Here is a 19,965-nt window from a genome sequence, read left to right on the forward strand (position 1 = left end):
TTATTCTACTGGTCCATCCCACCTGATCATTCCAACCCAAGTCAAGTATTCACGCCGGTGTGACTCTGGATCTAAGTGTGCGACTTTAACGCCTGTGGCTCAGAGGTCGAGTCCTGCATGTGACAGACAGTATTTTTTGCACTGGGTTAGTAAATTGTGTGTTAACATTCAGGTAAAATTTACTGTTTTTTATCGGTCTCGCAGTTCCACTGGTTTATTGCAAAGTACAGGACGACAAAAATCCACCGTACTGCGTCACAAGTAAATTAATATCAGATTCCGAATTGCGTCGCAACCAGTAAATGCCCTACTTGTTTCATCGTCACATATGTTACTTCAGGGGCTTTTAAACATTAATAAAATGCATCATATGTACAATAGCGTCTTCCACTAACATCCTCAAGGAGCTTTCAACGTTTTCCACTCGATCATTTATACAAGCTCAAACTGCAGGGAACGATCCCTGAAAGGGTAAGAAAGCAAGTTACGTAGGCATATAGCTGGATATGCGTTGCATGTGAGGTACACACACATGAAGGTGGAGATAAAACTGTATCTGACAGTGACCTCGGCATCAGAACGAGGTAGGTGGTCCGCCAGCACGGGGTCAGCCAGACGACTGGATGAAACGTTCTCTACAACTGCCACTGTCCGTATCGCCTTATTACTCAAGAAATTGCCTCCGTTGCGACGGTTTTGTCGTTGATTCGTCGTACAGGCCACCACGTTCCTGGGAATTTTGCCATCCATTCTATTCACAGAAGAGGCCACCTCTGCGAGGGACGGTATCGTAAACCTTCACTACACCGACTGTGAGGTATGGAGAATCCCACGCTATGGTGGCAGCGAACCATCAGCACCATTTCACGGTCAATATGTAGGCGGGTTTTACTGGCGATTCTTCCACAACACCTCATAGGTGAGGCATATCTGCACTTCCTGCGAGTGATCTTGCCTCCCCTGCTGATACGAAGGGCAGTGTGGATACTACACTACGGTGTCCCAGCCCACTGCCCTCTTGATTGTGCAGCTAAGATACTAATCCACACAGAACATTCCACTTGCCTGCTGTTCTCATGTGTAGCTGAAATTATTGAAACCAAGTGAGTACCTCCCTTAGGACGCATTTACGTCCGTAGGTCCATCAGACCTTGTTTTCTCGTTATCCTCTAACGTAACGTTTCGTGCAGTTTGTCCCGATTTAACGAAATCATCCTGTACATAAAGTGAGCAGTAGCGGCATTATAACACTCCTTTGGAGTACCACTAAAGTTGTTTTGACGTTTGGCGTCTCCCTATATTTTTTCAGTAGGTATCCATTTGGCACTGTGTCGAGTATCTTATGGACGTTAAGGAACATTATAATTAGGACGAATCCTTTTGGACCATCCCATGTCCGTGAGTTTGCGACTATAGGCCTAGACAACAGGCCGTCGAGATGAATGAGTCAACATCAGGTAAGTGTATAACATCTGGGTTTCATGCATAAAACAACTAAATGTCATCATCATACTGTAACATAATCTAATATTTAAATGTGATACAATTACATTTCGACACATCTGAACACACAATGTCAGTGGTTTAATCTACGAATCCAAAACGTGTGCATTCAGAACCAGTTCTACATATTACACAGTGAGCAGCAGCTCACTGGCTCCAGCTTCTAGTGGAACTTACTAAAAAGCGACAAGTATGTGTCCTGTCAAAATGTTTAAGTTCCGTTTTCTCGCTAAATCGGTAATGACGTGTATACCCCCTTTTCCAAGAGGCAAATTGTCTTTCGGCGTAGTGTCGTGGGTCGTACGGAGACACACAGTGACCTTCATCGTAAAGAATAAAATTTTAAACTTAGTATTTCCATGTATAGTTCACTGAGGCTAATTCTACTCAAAAATCAATATTCGAGCGTAAACGTTACGGACGTTACCAACACAAAAGCAGTCCTTTAGAAACCACCTAACTGTCAGAGATAGTTACCACGTTAGTAAAGTGAAGCGCGTATGACCGCAGTTTCGTTAATAAAATTAAAACTTACCAGTCAGAATGTTATTATGTGAGTCGGTAAGCATTAAGATCCGAGGAACCAAATGTTGTGCTAATGATAAATAAGTGTTAGGAATCTGGATGGAAAGGCAAAACAGTGACTCAAATGTACATTAAATACACTACTGGCCATTAAAATTGCTACACCACAAAGATGACGTGCTACAGACACGAAATTTAACCTACAGGAAGAAAATTCTGTGATATGCAAATGATTAGCTTTTCAGAGCATTCACACAAGGTTGGCGCCGGTGGCGACACCTACAACGTGCTGAAAGTTTCGAACCGATTTCTCATACAAAAACAGCAGTTGACCGGCGTTGCCTGGTGAAACGTTGTTGTGATGCTTCGTGTAAGGAGGAGAAATGCGTACTATCACGTTTCCGACTTTGATAAAGGTGGGATTGTAGCCCATCGCGATTGCGGTTTATCGTATCGCGACATTGCTGCTCGCGTTGGTCGAGATCCAATGACTGTGAGCAGAATATGGAATCGGTGGGTTCAGGAGCGTAATACGGAACGCCGTGCTGGATCCCAACGGCCTCGTATCACTAGCAGTCGAGATGACAGGCATCATGTCCGCATGGCTGTAACGGATCGTGCTGCCACGTCTCGGTCCCTGAGTTAATAGATGGGGACGTTTGCAAGACAACAACCATCTGCACGAACAGTTCGACGACATTTGCAGCAGCATGGACTATCAGCACGGAGACCATGGCTGCGGTTACCCTTGACGCTGCATCACAGAGAGGAGCGCCTGCGATGGTGTACTCAACGACGAACCTGGGTGCACGAATGGCAAAACGCCATTATTTCGGATGAATCCAGGTTCTTCTGTTTACAGCATCATGATGGTTGCATCCGTGTTTGGCGACATCGCGGTGAACGCACATTGGAAGCGTGTATTCGTCATCGCCATACTGGCGTATCACCCAGCGTGATGGTATGGGGTGCCATTGGTTACACGTCTCGGTCACCTCTTGTTCGCATTGACGGCACTTTGAACAGTGGACGTTACATTTCAGATGTGTTACGACCAGTGGCTCTACCCTTCATCCGATACCTACGAAACCCTACATTTCAGCAGGATAATGCACGATCACATGTTGCAGGTCCTGTACGGACCTTTCTGGATACAGAAAATGTTAGACTCCTGCCCTGGCCAGCACATTCACCAGATCTCTCACCAATTGAAAACGTCTGGTCAATGGTGGCCGTGCAACTGGCTCGTCACAATAGGCCAGTCACTACTCTTGATGAACTGTAGTATCGTGTTGAAGCTGCATGGGCAGCTGTACCTGTACAAGCCATCAAGCTCTGTTTGACTCAATGCCCAGGCGTATCAAGGCCGTTATTACGGCCAGAGGTGGTTGTTCTGGGTACTGATTTCTCAGGATCTATGCACCCAAATTGCGTGAAAATGTAATCAGATGTCAGTTCTAGTATAATATATTTGTCCAATGAATACCCGTTTATCATCTGCATTTCTTCTTGGTGTAGCAATTTTAATGGCCAGTAGTGTAAATGTGTTGAAATAAATATACTTCACTGTTGACAACTTGTGGCGGCGGTGGATAGCTAAAAGCAAAAGCTCAACATGGTCGTGCGTCTATATACACTCCTGGAAATGGAAAAACACATTGACACCGGTGTGTCAGACCCACCATACTTGCTCCGGACACTGCGAGAGGGCTGTACAAGCAATGATCACACGCACGGCACAGCGGACACACCAGGAACCGCGGTGTTGGCCGTCGAATGGCGCTAGCTGCGCAGCATTTGTGCACCGCCGCCGTCAGTGTCAGCCAGTTTGCCGTGGCAGACGGAGCTCCACTGGTAGCATGCCGCGACAGCGTGGACGTGAACCGTATGTGCAGTTGACGGACTTTGAGCGAGGGCGTATAGTGGGCATGCGGGAGGCTGGGTGGACGTACCGCCGAATTGCTCAACACGTGGGGCGTGAGGTCTCCACAGTACATCGATGTTGTCGCCAGTGGTCGGCGGAAGGTGCACGTGCCCGTCGACCTGGGACCGGACCGCAGCGACGCACGGATGCACGCCAAGACCGTAGGATCCTACGCAGTGCCGTAGGGGACCGCACCGCCACTTCCCAGCAAATTAGGGACACTGTTGCTCCTGGGGTATCGGCGAGGACCATTCGCAACCGTCTCCATGAAGCTGGGCTACGGTCCCGCACACCGTTAGGCCGTCTTCCGCTCACGCCCCAACATCGTGCAGCCCGCCTCCAGTGGTGTCGCGACAGGCGTGAATGGAGGGACGAATGGAGACGTGTCGTCTTCAGCGATGAGAGTCGCTTCTGCCTTGGTGCCAATGATGGTCGTATGCGTGTTTGGCGCCGTGCAGGTGAGCGCCACAATCAGGACTGCATACGACCGAGGCACACAGGGCCAACACCCGGCATCATGGTGTGGGGAGCGATCTCCTACACTGGCCGTACACCACTGGTGATCGTCGAGGGGACACTGAATAGTGCACGGTACATCCAAACTGTCATCGAACCCATCGTTCTACCATTCCTAGACCGGCAAGGGAACTTGCTGTTCCAACAGGACAATGCACGTCCGCATGTATCCCGTGCCACCCAACGTGCTCTAGAAGGTGTAAGTCAACTACCCTGGCCAGCAAGATCTCCGGATCTGTCCCCCATTGAGCATGTTTGGGACTGGATGAAGCGTCGTCTCACGCGGTCTGCACGTCCAGCACGAACGCTGGTCCAACTGAGGCGCCAGGTGGAAATGGCATGGCAAGCCGTTCCACAGGACTACATCCAGCATCTCTACGATCGTCTCCATGGGAGAATAGCAGCCTGCATTTCTGCGAAAGGTGGATATACACTGTACTAGTGCCGACATTGTGCATGCTCTGTTGCCTGTGTCTATGTGCATGTGGTTCTGTCAGTGTGATCATGTGATGTATCTGACCCCAGGAATGTGTCAATAAAGTTTCCCCTTCCTGGGACAATGAATTCACGGTGTTCTTATTTCAATTTCCAGGAGTGTACATTGAATGTTTGCTGGTAGAGCTAGCTATCAACATGTCGGTGTAACGTTCGTCACCATCCAACAACACGGAACTAATTTCGAATTAGAAGAAGGCACCCAGGTGCCCGCCGCTTGTAACACCGTCCTGGCGGTCTTCATTGGTCGGCGTCCTGGAGGTATGTCATTGGTCAGATCATCCTGCTGATGAGGATGTTCAAGGAGCCACTCGCGGCGCCCGTAGGAATCATCTAGACGCCGGCTCCGGCATTATCTACGATACTGCCTACGGTACTACACAAAAGCTTTGCGACCGCCGTGCTGTCAAGAAGCAGTACGTAGTTATTCGGAGCTATTGGTCCGATATAACACTGTTTTTCTGTCATGTCAGAGATCATTAAGGCAGGGCCGTTTCTACCGTTAGGTAAGACTAGGCGGTCCCATAGCGCAGCAAAAATTAGGGGTGGCAAAAAGGGTCGAAAAAATTAATGTCAAGTCAAGCAGCGAAAAAGTCGAACAAATGAGGAGAAAAAAATCAAAAATAGGAAAAATTATAACACCAGGTAAAAAAAGAAGCTGAAGACATTTGTTATCCTCAGTCAGTTTCAAGGGAATTGAGGACAAAGTATGAAAATCGAGGATTGTCCCCAGTAAAATAGGACGTCTTGTCATCTTAGTTCAATGATCAAAAGTGTAATGGGATATTTGCCTTGTAGTGCCATTGAATGTTGGTGGTGGTGGAGGGGGAGGGATACTGCCATCCTTCAGTTCTCGCCTAGAGCTGCAAAACGTTCACCAACAGCTCTTCATTAAGGTAAAAAAATTAGCATGAGACGGCCTGTACTAAAGTAACCACGCAGGAAATATTCCTATCATGTCTGTGTGAAAGGACATACAAACGGCTAAGATATCATAATGATTTTGAACTATCACTGAAACATTGCTTCCTTAAAAGCACAGGTTTATTCAAGACACGATGATAAATGGCTTCCTATGCTGAGTACAACGGATTGCGAATGCGAAGCAAGACGAGCAGCTGTTCATTGCTATGTTTCCGGAAGGCGAATGTGTGTGTGTGTATAAGTCTGATTACTTGCAATGTGTTACAAATTCAGTAACAATTTACGTTCATATAGATTTGAGAAGTTTCGTGTTGCGACGTCACGTCTGTCATTTCCAAAACACAGATATTAAACACAGCTATAAAAAAAGAAAAAGGAATCACACTTATTTAGCTGAACTGAGCTAAGAAAGAAGTAATACCCAATTATAATCAAGTCACATCTATTATACTGCTACTATCGGTACATTTTCGTGGAATGCAAATTCCATTACCTACAGCGAGGGGCACCTGAAGGCGCTGTGTAAACCTTCGAAAACTGCAACGTATCACGTCCTTCCGCAGTTACATAACCAATAATAAATATAGCCACAGACAGGAAAGCTGTAGGACGTGTGCAGACAAGGTATAATGAGCGCAGCCCGTGAATCCTCCTTACAATGAGAACGAAAAGCCACAGACAGGAAAACTGCATCGTGCGCGGACAAAGAATAACGAGCGCGGACTGTGAAACCACCTTCTAGTCATAACGAATGGGTTCCGTAATACGCTTCTTAACACAGTGCCTGAGAAAAACAGTGTCCTAAGGAGGAAAAGAAACGAAACTCCACGGCTTGAGAGGATATGTGACGTTAGTTCAGTGATTTCTATTTGATGTGACGAATGGCAGCTTCCTGCAAATGTAGAAAAATGTAAGTTAATGCAGAGGTGTAGGAAAAACGTCCCTGTAATGCTCGAATCAGCATTAGGAGTGTGCTGCTTGACACAGCCACGTCGATGAAATATCCAGGAGTAGCGCTGCAAAGCATTATGAAGTCCAACTTACAAGTAAAGACGGTAGTAGGCAAGGCAAATGGTCGACTTCTATTTGTATGGGGAGTTTTAGGAACGTGTATCCCATCTACAAAAAGGACCGCGTATACAAGATAGTCAGAAACAGTCTGAAAAGTTTGTAAGAGTGTTGTACGATAGGACGTACTGAGAAATAATTGTTAAGAAAAAAATTCTATACGTTTGGGCTTTTCCTACTTAATTAGCATTGAAGTTAACCAATGTGGCTGTTATACACGCAAATTCAAGCAGCCGCCAGGTATATCTACTGTCAGTAGTTATCAGAGTGTAGATGATGGTGCACAAGACTGCTCAGCCTTTGGTTCTGCTTCTATTCATTCTACAGTTGATCCAAATGAAGCACAGGTTTGGCAACACTGTCTTTGACGGGCTGCTTTAGTTCATCCGTGCAACAATCTGATTGGCTAATTTCAATGCTAATTAACTCGGAAACGGCACAGCTTATCGAAATTTCTTTTTAACTATCATTTTTCAGCACAGCCTACTTGGTACGCTCTTACAAGCCTTTCAGACTGTTTTCGACAAACCTGTAGAATACTCCTGCGACCAGTTCTTGAGTGCTGCTCGCGTGTCTTGGATCGCCATCAGGTCGTATTAAAGGAAGACATCGAAGATATTTAGAGCTGGCCTGCTAGATTTGTAATGGGTAGGGTCTATCAACACGCGAGTATTGTGGAGATGCTTCGTGATCTCAAATGGTAATCCCTGGAGGGAAGACGGCATTCTTTTCACAAAAAATTAGAGACGCGGCATTTAAAGTTGACTGCAGAACGATTCTACTGCCACCAAAGATCATTTCGCGTAGGACCACGAAGGTAAGGTAAGAGAAACTAGTGCTCGTATGGAGGCATATACACTGTTGTTTTTCCCTTGCTCTATTTGGAAGTGGCACGGGAAAAGAAATGACTAGTAGTGGTACAAGGTACCCTCTGCCACGCACCATACGGTGGCTTCGAGAGTATGTACGTAGATGTAGATTACAGTAACGAGTCAAATTTACAAAGAACTTGGCACTATGACCTAACTTATCAGTATGACGTTGGGGTACATGAAAGGAGCCTCCCCGAAAATTGCGACTAAGAAAAGCAATCGGGCGTATCGTGGACGTCCAGAAATGACGGCTGATCCTTTCACAACGGAAACATCCATATATAAGCCCTCTTCAGGGCCACAGCTAAGCATTATGTCAATCAATATAGAAGGAATAACATTAGCCAAATAAGAACTGCTACGAGAATTTTGCAGACAGCACCAGCGTCATGTACTGTGGGCACAGGAAACACGTAGGTGCTGCGACATGCGTGGACCGACGATAAAAGGTGAGGGGCACCCACATGCCCTGCTCATACTGTGGCATCAAGCAGTCAGGCCTGCAAGATGAGTGGTCTGCCAAGCGAGTGGATTCATTCTTATTTATCGAGTAACATGAACTCTCGTACTCACAATTAAGTTACAAATTATTCTCCTGTAAAAATAACACGCAACGGAAACGCACATCTGACTAGCAGTAATTTACAAAACTCTGAGTGTTCACTACGCACTGGCAATACCACATTTTCTTTTTTTATTTAATGGCTTTTATCAACACGTGGCCATCGCACTGAATATGAGTGGCGCACACATTATAAATTCTGGATATCATGACAACATACAATTCGAAGGAAAAGGCCACCAATCTTTTTCGTTTCACTATCTTATTTATTCCGATAAATTCTATAACCTAAACACACAAATTCTATAACCTACAACAATAACACATGAGAAATTCCGCCCAGTGGGCATGGCTTTACATTGGTGATTCTCTATCTCATGGTCTCGTAATTATTTAACGCTACAGTGCACTTTCTGGATAGGATGGTGGATCTTTTGCTATATCTCACACTTCGACTCTCACAACCATCATCACGAAACTTTCCTCCAGACCGAGCGGTACAAAAGGAACACGCATAACCCTCTACCTCTTAAACTACCTAGCTAATCTCCCATGCAAACCCCACATACTTAAATTACATGACATACACCACACTACAACATGGAATACAACACAGGGAATAGTCACAACATTATCACTTTCAGCTTTCCCACTTCAATTAGTATTTATCCCAGTTTCACACGCCACTGCCCCACTTCGTAATTCTTCTTTCCTACTATGAACTCTGGAGATATATGCACGTCTTCCTGTGCAATGCAAGCCAAGTGGCGTTGCTGGATAGACGGCTGACTCACCTTGCTTCTCCCTCGGAGTATTATAGTTTGAATCAAGCGTCACACGGAAACATAACACGCAAAGTAATATTAAGAACAGATTCATCACACACGCGAGTCCTCAACTGATACCATGGACGAGTACTTCTCTTTATCCTTTGCCTCATACACAGATTGAGACTCACACAGTACTCACCACGTGGAAGTACTCGTCTCTAATTTCAAGTCCTGCACACGCCATTTCTTAAATATTTCAACTTATAGTACACACGCTAGTAATTCAGCTTAACTTAAGCACACAGAAGTATTTCAACTTATTGCACACACGCTAGTAATTCAGCTTAACTTAAGCACACGGAAGTATTTCAACTTATTGCTACACGTGGTTTCATTGTGACCGTTGGTCACTTCCGAAGATTACTACGATCCCATTAATATTACCTGCCTGACATTTAATTCTCCCCACAAAAGTTCCTGAAATAGAGAAATTATTATTTCAAACTACTCTTAAGTATTCCACATGCATACCATGTCTCCACTCTTTTGTCTTTACGGAGCACACCTAAGACAGGTCTTAACAACACAAGATCCAGCGGCAGAGTGCCGAAACATGGCCGTTCTTCAGGTCCTCTCGCACCTCTGCCGAAGTGGGGGAGCACCTTGCTACCATATTGGTCAGCCACATTTCAGGCGCTCAAAACTCACGTAAATTTCATCTCTTTGGTCCCACCAAAGGTGGCCAAAGGATCGTCTCAAAGGTGATCATCTATTCACATTCACTATCTGCAGTTAGCAGACGACCATACTTTCATTCATTTCACAGATCTCACCAAACTGGAAGTAGGGATTTATTTTGTGGGAGTGCACATGTGATCAATTAAATAAATAAATTGTCATTCTTTCCCACACTGTTATCCGGCTTCGCTGTATTAATTGAAATTGAGTTATTATTAGAAAAAATATGTTGTTCTGACAAGAATAACGAAGAATGTTGTACCTATTTTCAATGTCGGGTGGTACTGCACCCTTTCACCACCGGCTACCCATGCAGAAAAAAATGGTACAGTACTATCCTTGCAATTCAAGGGTAGTTCCGAACATTTTTTTAAGAAAACTGTATTAGAACAAACGTAGCAAGTCATCAAAATAACCAGGAGGAGACCTTAGCCCCTGGTGACCTCAAATAGACGACCAAATGCTGTTACTTTACCAAATTATTGACACAGTTGTTGCATTATTGTACTCTCCACAATCCGGAGTAATGTACACATACAAATTTACATCAATCCAAATGACAAATAAAACATTACATCATACAAATAAAAAATTATGGTGAGATAAAAATTTGCTTAGTTACCGGGATCTCCATTATTTTTAGGAGTAATCCAAACATCACTAATTCTATGACAAATAAGAAAAATACTAACTGTACTCATGAAATTTTAAATAGCTCACCGTCCAAACACAGAACAAGTAATCCGACATTCATAAATTGCGTTGTAATAATCTTTTACACAGCAATGTCTAAATACAAAACAAAATCAACAAAAGAAAAAACTTGCATACACTAGTTCCATGTATAATGTCAGGCTCCATATCAGTACTCTAAAATATACATCAACCTACAGAGAAATAAAACTGAGAAGAAAAACAATGAAATATACCACAAGTTACATACTGGTTACATAATATAGTCAACCTAAGACATCATGTCATACCTCATTAACTATCATCACTTAAGAAATTGCCACCACTACTCGACTGTGAGTTTAACCTTATCCTTGTCCACCAGTACAAATACCTGCTGCTGGGGTAGTCACTCCATCAACTTTGATCAATACACGGAGTAAATAGTTAGCAATAAGTGCTTGAATCCACCAGTAGCTCTCGTACCTTACTCTACTGCTCATTTCTCTGTTGTTACACATTTAGACGACAAGAACTTGCACTTCGACTAGCCTTCGTTACACTTTAATGTGAAATATCACCACTGTGATAATGCAAATAAGTGGCTTCAGTCAACACACCAACAAGATCATTACTGTCCACGACATCAAAATGCATCAGTTAATTCCGATATTTGTTGTGCAATGCAAACTCTTGTCCCCTGTGACAACCTTACTGACCAATGCAACAAGAGCCGCTACGTTAGTATTACGCCACTGGATAATAATTAAAGCATCATTGTACCAAATATTCTAATAAACATGCTACTGAACTTGATAACCCAGAACAAACAAAAAAAAACACTAACTATTCTAAACACAAATGTTAATGAAATACAATTACACTTGCTGTCCCTTCAGGAATGAAACATATAAAAAAAATTTTCACAATTACAAGTACAAATACATTATTTCCTATCTTGCGAGTCACACGGAATCATTTGATTCTTTGATTTTCTTGGGGTCAAAAAAGTTGCTGACTGGTTCCCTAGAAACACTGTCTCAGTGTCAAAGCTCTCCCATGGTTACCCGGACGAAAGTCTTTATGTCACTCAAATCGGCATTTTGAACACATTAAACACAAATGTCATAGTCACTCTCAGAGTACCATCCACACGAATCTGGTCGTCCAGAAATGGCCCTACAACTACTATTACCCACGGTTCTGTCCTTTCAGTTCATGGTGTAATTAAAAGTCGTAAGTTCCAACCACCAGCAATTATCCCCGCACCAATTAAAGAAATGTCTCCTACTACAAATGCAAATGTCAATGTCCCACTTTAGTTTCTTGCGTTCATACAATAATTAGTCACCAAACGACAATTGTCCTCTTTAAGAATACCAAGCGTCCCACATGCAATTCACAAAGCACACTTAACAAGTCACTGCCAAAAGTTTATGGATCCCACCGTTCAGTGGTCAAGACAAAACAAAACAATCGTCCTGTCTGCTAAAGACAAAATCTTTTCCACCACTCACAACGTGGAAACACCAGTCCTTCACTCTCCAACTTATGGAGACATAACGAGCAGTCATCTTGTTTCACGGCTCCACAGTCCAGTACTAGTTAATAGCTGCTGGTAAAAAATGCCCGACGGACTCTGCCGCGCGTCGTTCATTCTGACGTGGCGCCGCCACGCTAGCCATTGAGCAGAAGAAACCACCCGCTGTTGCCTCCGCGGGATACTTTCCCCAGTCGTAAGGGTGGCGGAACTTATGAATGGCCAGTGGTATGTGCGTGTCGCCCCAGGCCGTTGACCTGCTGTAGCGGGCGCATGGAGTGTACCCCGACCGGCAGTGGAGTGGGGAGTGCTGCGGCTCTGTCGCCTCTCCCATGCCGACGTCAGCTTGGCTTACATGGTACGGGTGCGTTCTGTGTAGCCCTCAGCGCTACGACACCCAATCAGTCAAACCCTTCCGTGCATCTCGCAACATTACAGACAAAAGGATATTCTTACAGTATTTAAATACTCATTGATTACATGTATGATCTATTAGATACATTGGTAATGAAAGAATCTTTGTTTTAAAAAACATAAAATCATACACCCTAGTTTTCTACACCTACAACATCAACATTTATCTCTTTTCTATATACAGCCCACACTTGTGCTATTGATTGTACCTGTCGTCCCTCATACAAAACATGAACATGTCAAAAAAAAACAAGGAATAAGAAACAATCTGTACAGCTCATAATTACAATATCAAATAGTAGACTACTCTAACATCCTATCACAGTGAAAATGTTAGAAACTGTTGATTCTAAAACTACAATATACAAAGAACGTTTGTGCTTGTGACAGACTGAAATTAATACCCCTTGAAAGTGTTCTAACAATAATATAAGAAATAATCTACACAGCTCACTATTACCTACCACATGATGTTAAATAGTAAACTACTTTAACATCCTAACATAATAAAAATTTTGGAAACTGATGACTCTAAATCTACAACATACAATGCACCTTTGTGCTTGTGACAGACTGAAATTAGTATCTCTTTATATGTTTTACCTTTTTATTATATATAACCACATTTCTAGGACATGTATGAACCATCCACATGATGTCAGATCCTGACCTGCCATCGAGGTTCATCTAACTCAAACAATAAAGCACAATAATGTTTTAGTTATGGATCGGTAGCATCCCCTTTACAGGAGTGTGCGCATTGATCACACTACTCTACGACTCTCACTCACCAGACATCACATTTTCCTTCTCATTCAATCCATTAATACACTAACAGAATAGGTCTAGAAGTCAGCTAACCTTAACACCACCACACTCACGACAACATGCCATACCTTTGCTCCCTTATACTCAACCACATAACACATGAAGCTGTTTCGGAGATAGCATTCCAGTCTCCGAATTCGTCCTATCACTCTGGCACCTCTCTCCATCGGCTTACCTCTGCATTCACTTTACCGATTATTCATCCTGCTAAATATCAACTTAGAATTGCGACATTTCATCTAAGAACAAAAAATACACACCTTATTCATCCTGCAAAATAACTGTACACATTCTTGGTACCGTTTTGAATAGTTATACTGGCACCAGGCTTCAACAACAACAACAAAAATTACTTTTTTTCATGTTGCAAATGTTATGGTAAGAATTAGATTTACACTTATATTACATCTTACGTCAGTATTCCACAAAGTTCACCACCTGGATCTCATACTCCCTTTATGTCCCTTCACGTTGTGTAGTTGTCCTCATCTCTTCATTCGTATTTTGGCTCTCCGTCCGTCCATTACTCCATCATTTCCTGGTCTTCCTTCGCCATTCGCATCAGTCTCGATTGCAGCATACACAGGCGTCTCTGTAACATACATCTAAGACATCTCCACATTATTAATTCTACTCACATTTATTTACCACTGTTTCATCACGTCGAATCTCTCTTTATTAAACACACTGCTTCACGTCGCTTCTCTCCTTAAATATCACCTTTATCAACTACTATTTTCTACGTCGCTTCTCTATCTACTACCTTTATCCACTCATTAATCATCACGTCGTTTCTGCTTGATCCTTATTCATATGACATAAAATACGTACATACACCACTCTGTCGACTCCTGTTCATGACTCATTCGACCAGTCTATTCCGTCATACTTCCTGACATCCCGCCTGAAAATTCTTACGTTCGATTTGACTCTGCACAACGTTACACACCACAAATAAATACGCTGACTATCTACCATAAATTGCCTACTTTCGATCTACCCATAATTTTTCCATAATTTGATGTTAGAAATGTGATCAAGCCCACGAGATTGTTTTCCCTTGATCGTCTCAATCAGTACAGCATTTTCATGGACAATCCACCTCACTCTAAATGGTCCACTGTACACAGTAAAGAATTTGCTAGTTAGGAATCTGTGCTTACAAGAAAATTAAATGTGTACAGAGATAATACAAGCTGGGAGAAATGGGACAGCCCAAGCCGTGGCCATCGCACTGAATATGAGTGGCGCACACATTATAAATTCTGGATAGCATGACAACACACAATTCGAAGGAAAAGGCCACCAATCTTTTTCGTTTCACTATCTTATTTATTCCAATAAATTCTATAACCTAAACACACAAATTCTATAACCTACAACAATAACACATGAGAAATTCCGCCCAGTGGGCATGGCTTTACATTGGTGATTCTCTATCTCATGGTCTCGTAATTATTTAACGCTACAGTGCACTTTCTGGATAGGATGGTGGATCTTTTGCTATATCTCACACTTCGACTCTCACAACCATCATCACGAAACTTTCCTCCAGACCGAGCGGTACAAAAGGAACACGCATAACCCTCTACCTCTGAAACTACCTAGCTACTCTCCCATGCAAACCACACATACTTAAATTACATGACATACACTACACTACAGCATGGAATACAACACAGGGAATAGTCACAACATTATCACTTTCAGCTTTCCCACTTCAATTAGTATTTATCCCAGTTTCACACGCCACTGCCCCACTTCATAATTCTTCTTTCCTACTATGAACTCTGGAGATATATGCACGTCTTCCTGTGCAATGCAAGCCAAGTGGCGTTGCTGGATAGACGGCTGACTCACCTTGCTTCTCCCTCAGAGTATTATAGTTTGAATCAAGCGTCACACGGAAACATAACACGCAAAGTAATATTAAGAACAGATTCATCACACACGCGAGTCCTCAACTGATACCATGGACGAGTACTTCTCTTTATCCTTTGTCTCATACACAGATTGAGACTCACACAGTACTCACCACGTGGAAGTACTCGTCTCTAATTTCAAGTCCTGCACACGCCATTTCTTAAATATTTCAACTTATAGTACACACGCTAGTAATTCAGCTTAACTTAAGCACACGGAAGTATTTCAACTTATTGCTACACGTGGTTTCATTGTGACCATTGGTCACTTCCGAAGATTACTACGATCCCATTAATATTACCTGCCTGACATTTAATTCTCCCCACAAAAGTTCCTGAAATAGAGAAATTATTATTTCAAACTACTCTTAAGTATTCCACATGCATACCATGTCTCCACTCTTTTGTCTTTACGGAGCACACCTAAGACAGGTCTTAACAACACAAGATCCAGCGGCAGAGTGCCGAAACATGGCCGTTCTTCCGGTCCTCTCGCACCTCTGCCGAAGTGGGGGAGCACCTTGCTACCGTATTGGTCAGCCACATTTCAGGCGCTCAAAGCTCAGGTAAATTTCATGCCTTTGGTCCCACCAAAGGTGGCCAAAGGATCGTCTCAAAGGTGATCATCTATTCACATTCACTATCTGCGGTTAGCAGACGACCATACATTCATTCTTTTCACAGATCTCACCAAACTGGATGTAGGGATTTATTTTGTGGGAGTGCACATGTGATCAATTAAATAAATAGATTGTCATTCTTTCCCACACTGTTATCCGGCTTCGCTGTATTAATTGAAATTGAGTTATTATTAGAAAAAATATGTTGTTCTGCCAAGAATAATGAAGAATGTTGTACCTATTTTCAATGTCGGGCGGTACTGTACCCTTTCAAAGGAATGTGCCTTGCCATCGAAATACCACATGATAAATACGGAAGCACTATCGTCGTTCATTCAGACGTCCAAATTCTATCCACAGCACTCAGAGAGAAGAGTAACATCGAAATCCTTACTACACAAACAGCTAATTTCACCATTTCGTCTCTTTACAAACCATTGGTTGAAGAATTCACAGTTAATAATCGAACAAATTACCAAAGTAAACACATGCACGTTGTGACTGGCGATTTCAACAGCCATAGTATGTAACGTCCCCTTAGAAAAATGAGTGAATGACTGTGCTGATAATCACCTACGTTATTTGATTTTCAAACAGCTAAGCAAAACTGAACATACTCAGACATTCACTAAAGTGACGCGCAATATTTTTAGCGCAACATTAACCTATACCTTTCACAAATCACTAGCCTCACAAAAATCTTCGTTACTCGAACTACTGCAATACAGCGAGCGCCACTGCTGGCAGCTGAATAAAAGGTTCAAACTACTGAAGGCACTAACTACTGATAGGCATAGTTAGCAAATGAAAAATTTTGATAGAGAACAAACAATGTATTTACCTTAATAATGTTCAGAAGTCATAATATGTATATCAGTTCATGACATCCACTCTTACAAATTTACTTTCTCTGTCCAGATCATCCGCTCTCAAAACTCCGCCATCTCACTCCCCACATCCATCACTGCTGGCGGCTCACCTCCAACTGCGCAACACTACGTGCTGTTAACAGCCAACTGCCCAACACTACAATAGCGAATTTTACAACAATGCCAACCAGCCACAGCCTTCACACAGCACAGTGATTTTCATATAGAGTGCTACGTGGCGTTACCAACATAAAAACCTAAACAGCCTGCTTACATAGCCCCCATGCTCCCCAAGAAAATCTTACAAACTGTTTTGGGCACTGGCCAATACATATTTGTTAAAATTTTTTCACAATTACAATAACAAAAATATCAAATGCACGTATTGATACAATGTTGGTCAAAAGCTAAAATTTTCTCACATTCCATAAAGACAGTCTTGATTATTCATCACAGTAAAATATCATTGTTTTTTCTTTCTCAAAGTCTGAGCAGTAAAAGAAAATGCACACGGAAGTAATGGATTTCCATGCAGTGTTGAAGAAGTAGTGTTGTCCTTCCAACGGAAAGACAGTGCTGACTCTTGACATGCAGACAGGTAATGGGCCACAACAGAGCAAACCCACAGCAGAGTCAGTCGAAGCTGAAGAATATTGGTAGGTAGGTCATCACAGAGCAGACCACTGTAGTCCTGTTAGAGAGTATGGTATTGGTGGGCCACCAGAGGTGCAGACCCACTGCAGTCCTTGTAGAAATAATTGTATTGGTGGGTCATCAAAGATGCAGATCCACTGCAGTCCTTGTAGAGACGGCCAGCAGCCATCTGTTGCAACTGTGCAGGTGCACAATCACCACCGAAGAGTCTTGAGGATAATATAGCAAGTCCATAAACCACCACTTGTGCACTCACAAGGTTTTTGGAATTGTCCTTAGAACCAGCAATGCTGTTTACCAGTTCCTTGCTGAATTACTAACACACGTGCAAACACTAACAGTCCCAACTTCTCATCTATTTTGCATATACTATGACCAACAGAAACGTGTGCAGTGAAATGTAACTTAATTTGAAGAACTGGTGTCTATACAATTATAAATTTACAACATAAGAATACAATTACAAAGGTACAAAATACATCATTAAAGAACATAACAATACAGATAACATTTGTAGTAATAGGGGCTTTACAAAAGAATAGAAATAAACATATACATCAGTGTTATGACATAAGTAAATACATAAAAGGCCTGAATAAGTTTCGAAACATCAACTTCACACGTGAGCATTAAAACAAAACAGAATAAATAATACAAAATTGTTGAGGCTTTCGTGGCCACTTGTTGACAAACTGCCTATTGGCTTCTGTCTCGGGTTCTTCGGCCGACGTTCATCTAATGATTTTTCTGACGTTTCGCCAGCACGAGTGGCTGGCATTGTCAAAGCTTCACCCTCCATTGCCGGTGGTGAACTGGAGCCGAGCTCGCGGGCGCAGACTATATGTACCTGGCGCGCCAACGTCCGAGGGCTTCTCCGCGGTCATTTCCGGTGCGGTTCTCCTCTTGCTACCTGCGACGGTCGTTCGCTGCAGTACGGGAAGCCAGGATCCGTTGACCTTAAGGCTTTCCTCTTTCTTGTTCAAACTGTTCGCGTGTTTTTGTATTTCTACAGCTTCTCTGAACAAGCGCGTGTGATAGTGGTTCTCTACAGCCAGAACTTCCGTGTCGGCGAATTTTATTACGTGGTCGGTCTCATTCAGTGCGTGTTCTGCCACGGCCGATTTCTCCACCTGCCCCAACCTGCAATGTCGCTTATGCTCCTTGATCCTGGTGTTAATGGATCGTCCAGTCATCCCGACATAAACTTTTCCGCATGTGCATGGTATGCGGTATATTCCCGACATTGAAAGTGGGTCTCTTTTCTCCTTCGCCGATCTAAGACACTCTTTGATCTTCCTTGTCGGTTTGAAGATCGTCTTTACGCCATGTTTGCGCAATATACGGCCGATTCTGTCCGTCACTCTGGGAATGTATGGCAGAAAGGCCGTACCCGACATTTCTTTTTCTGGTTCCTTACTTCGCCGAGTGTTTGGCTCAGTTACACTTCTAATATAATTTGTGGAGTACCCATTGCTCCTCAGGACTGTTTCCAGGTGTTGCATTTCTCGTTTGAGGTGTTGCGGCTCACATATTCGTCCTGCTCTCGTTACGAGCGTACTAATCATGCCCCTTTTCTGGCTCGGGTGGTGGTTTGACAGTTTGTGCAGGTATCGGTCCGTGTGAGTCGGTTTTCGATACACGCTGTGTCCCAGGTTTTCGCCGTCCCTTGTGACCAGCACATCCAGAAATGGCAGTTTCTTGTCCTTTTCTACTTCCATGGTAAATGTTATGTTGGCATGGAGGCTGTTCAAGTGTCTTAGGAAGTCACTGAGCTGTTCTTCACCATGGCTCCACACCACGAAAGTATCATCGACGTACCTGTACCACACCTTAGGTTTGCAAGTGGCCGAGTCCAGTGCCTGTGCCACTTGCAAACCTAAGGTGTGGTACAGGTACGTCGATGATACTTTCGTGGTGTGGAGCCATGGTGAAGAACAGCTCAGTGACTTCCTAAGACACTTGAACAGCCTCCATGCCAACATAACATTTACCATGGAAGTAGAAAAGGACAAGAAACTGCCATTTCTGGATGTGCTGGTCACAAGGGACGGCGAAAACCTGGGACACAGCGTGTATCGAAAACCGACTCACACGGACCGATACCTGCACAAACTGTCAAACCACCACCCGAGCCAGAAAAGGGGCATGATTAGTACGCTCGTAACGAGAGCAGGACGAATATGTGAGCCGCAACACCTCAAACGAGAAATGCAACACCTGGAAACAGTCCTGAGGAGCAATGGGTACTCCACAAATTATATTAGAAGTGTAACTGAGCCAAACACTCGGCGAAGTAAGGAACCAGAAAAAGAAATGTCGGGTACGGCCTTTCTGCCATACATTCCCAGAGTGACGGACAGAATCGGCCGTATATTGCGCAAACATGGCGTAAAGACGATCTTCAAACCGACAAGGAAGATCAAAGAGTGTCTTAGATCGGCGAAGGAGAAAAGAGACCCACTTTCAATGTCGGGAATATACCGCATACCATGCACATGCGGAAAAGTTTATGTCGGGATGACTGGACGATCCATTAACACCAGGATCAA

This window comes from Schistocerca nitens, chromosome 3 (genome assembly GCF_023898315.1).
Source record: "Schistocerca nitens isolate TAMUIC-IGC-003100 chromosome 3, iqSchNite1.1, whole genome shotgun sequence".
Taxonomy (NCBI): Eukaryota; Metazoa; Arthropoda; class Insecta; order Orthoptera; family Acrididae; genus Schistocerca; species Schistocerca nitens.